The sequence below is a fragment of the Lepidothrix coronata genome, unplaced genomic scaffold (assembly GCF_001604755.1).
Source record: "Lepidothrix coronata isolate B3197 unplaced genomic scaffold, Lepidothrix_coronata-1.0 Scaffold224, whole genome shotgun sequence".
Classification (NCBI taxonomy): Eukaryota; Metazoa; Chordata; class Aves; order Passeriformes; family Pipridae; genus Lepidothrix; species Lepidothrix coronata.
Genome location: NW_016690404.1, coordinates 703057 through 705899, shown reverse-complemented (window position 1 = coordinate 705899; position 2843 = coordinate 703057). Strand labels below are relative to the sequence as shown.

The window sequence follows — 2843 nt, the reverse complement described above, 5'->3', positions numbered from 1 at the left end:
CTGGCTGAGTGTAATGGTGAAAAATAACACAAGCAACAGTGGGAAGAGAACCTAAAAGATCAATCTCCTGAAAAGGAACATCTGTAAACGTAAGGGCTGAGATTGCTTGAGCTAAGTTAGGGGAATTCAAAGGTAGGGATCCCCTGCTTCAAGTTTGGGACACAAATGCATCCCACTCAATTGGTGTTATCGGGATCCCCACCAGGCATGTCCGGAACGGGCTGCCTGCACTAGCCAAGGCTAGGCACAAGGTGTCCGTGCCTGTGGCCTTGGCCAGCGTTACCCACAGATTCTCGTTCGGTTGACTCATCCACTCCCGCAGCGGTGTTGTGGCGACGAGAGGGACGAGTCTGAAGGTGGTGACGAGGAAGACGAAATGGAATGGCTGCTTGGCTGTCTTGCTTTCCTTCACGCTTGATGGACTTTCACTCTGCGTGCTGGGACCCACTTTGGTCCTTCCGGGCCTGCAATACAAGCGTAAACCTTCCTCCAAGTGACCAAGGGGAAAGGGCCTGTCCAGGTTTCCGTTAGTGGGTCTTGGTACATTACTTTTGCTTTAAGTGGTGATGTTGATGTGGAACCTGATTTGAAGTGGCGATCTGCTGGACTTCTGTTTATGTGAGTGTCAGATTTCTCCATCATATTTAAAAAATTTAAAACGTACATAAATAAATATAAAGTGCATCAACATTTTAACTCCTCAAACAAAGGCAGAGAAAGTGCATTCTTCCACAGTGTCGAGAAACTCCTCACAGATTTCCGTGTTCGCTTTCCACCACTCACAGATGCAGTCCTCCACCGTGCATTTTTCTTGGTTTCCTACACATGCGTGTTTGGAGGATTGTGCTGCATTCTCTGCCAACATCGGCTTCTCGAGTTGCTGCATGTCAGGTGTCTTCCACAACCCCCAAGGCCTTCTCCAAGAGGGAAAGCCCTGGACGTGCGCTTTGGCTTTCGGCCCTGCACTCCAAGTGACATGCGGCCGCACCAGAGCGCTTTGTCCCTCCCCGGTCCGGGTGGGCAATCCCTACGTCCCAAGCTACGCGGGCTGGGGAGATCCTTGTAGAGTTACCACAGAAATACTGGTGTGTGATCATTCCTTTCTTTTATTTCTGCTCTCCACACGGGAGATGCCGAGCAGCTGTACTGTGTCTGCACCTGAGAACTTTGCCAGTGCAGTTGCTGCTCTGCTGCCGCCTTCACTCTCAAGGCTCCACGGGCCTTTTGGAGCCCGGCAGCTTGTCCTGCTGCCTCAGGAGTGCAGGAGCAGCTGCCTTGAGAGGGCCTTGGACAGCAGCAGGACTGCACAGGACGACTGAGGTGCCTTGTGGGTGATGTCCTGCTGGCTGAATGCTTGAAGGTCGAGCCAGAAGGACCAGGAGATTTCTCTCACACTACTCCGTGTTTCTGCCTTTCCTAGATGCTTTCCCATGGGCGTTTGCACACTGTTCTGTTTTATCTTTGTGGTCCACACCACCCAAGGACATGTCTGGCTGGACAATAGAGCTTCTAGACCAATGTAATGGCTTTCCGGGGCTCCCACAGAGGTGGTTGCAGAGGAGACATTTTTTGCCCAATGCATGTTTGGAGAGGTTATACTTGCAGCTAGCTCTGCTCTAATATTGCTTTGCCCAAATTAGACTCTAAACAGATCATCACAGTAGATTGAGTTGACTCATCTCAGACGAACAATGGCTCCGATATTCTGGGTATGCACTCCCATTGGAAATATAAAGTAAAATCTCTTTGTGGACTAGGAAAGACATATGACAAAAGTTGTGGAAAAATGTACCCTCCTTTAGCTTAAGACCATTGTTCAATACATTTGCTAATTTTTTTTCTCGACTCAGCGAGAGCATCTTACCTGAATGGGAATGCTCTGTGTGATGTGAGGATGAGGTTTGAATAGTAACCCACAGGAGTGCCGAAGGAAGCAGGACATGTTTGCAGAAAATATCAGTGGGCTGTTACTGGAATACCATACCTAGTTCTAGTGTCTAATCTTTTAAAAACTGGAAACATTTCTGAGACATTTTTTCATCTTCATCACAGCTGGGCTTCGTGAACGAAGATTTGGGAAAGGGTCTATCCACATTTGTTACAAGTACGCTGGTGGCTAATAAGGCCAATACGAGATAGACATATCCTATTGCAAAAGGCACAGCAGAAAGATTCCTTAGGTGGTATATTCTGCAAGACACGATTCTTTCTGCGTTGTCTTTTCTCCTCGAGAGTCATCCTGCATGCGTTCTCAAAGGAAGCAGCAGTGTTATAGATGGTGTGTCTCCAGGCCTCCTGATTGGAGGCCAGAGTAGACCAGTTATGTTGATCACTATGGTCAAGGCTGAGTGCCACGGCCCATTGGAAGAGGAATAGGGACGTGACACTGCACAGAGGGTTCTGGCACGGTAGGTCAGGGTGCAATGGCTGCTTTTTTGAAGGAGAACAAGGATTTATATAGGGTTTGGGTAAGGGAAGGTCTGATAACTAGGGCGGAGCATGGGATTGACATCTCAGGGTAACACGGGATTGGGGAATGAGAGAAAGTAGGGAGGATCTTGGGAGGAGTTAAACAACAGGGACCAATGGGAGCTCACTCCGCACTGCGGCCCCTCTTAGCCAATCACAGTGGGATGAGCGGGAAACCAGGGGAGGACAAGGTGGTAAACACCTTTTGGCAGGAAAACATGAAGGCAAGTCCAGACAAGCCCCGAATAATATAAACCAAGGGGATTAATACAGGAGTATGCATGTGAGGGTACATAAAACATGGAATAAACTGAGGAATAACATGAAAGTCCATAAATAGTCGGCTTCTTTAGGCTCCGTATAAGTCTCTCCAG

The 2843-nt window shown here is 48.5% G+C and overlaps 1 long non-coding RNA gene across 1 annotated transcript in view; it reads left to right on the top strand.

The window, feature by feature from the left end:
- The first annotated feature begins 2343 nt into the window (after positions 1 to 2343).
- Positions 2344 to 2843, top strand: part of LOC108506653 — an 8511-nt gene continuing 8011 nt past the window's right edge. The window contains exon 1 of the long non-coding RNA XR_001877838.1: positions 2344 to 2408. This is a non-coding gene — a long non-coding RNA (uncharacterized LOC108506653). The remainder of the gene's footprint in view (positions 2409 to 2843) is intronic.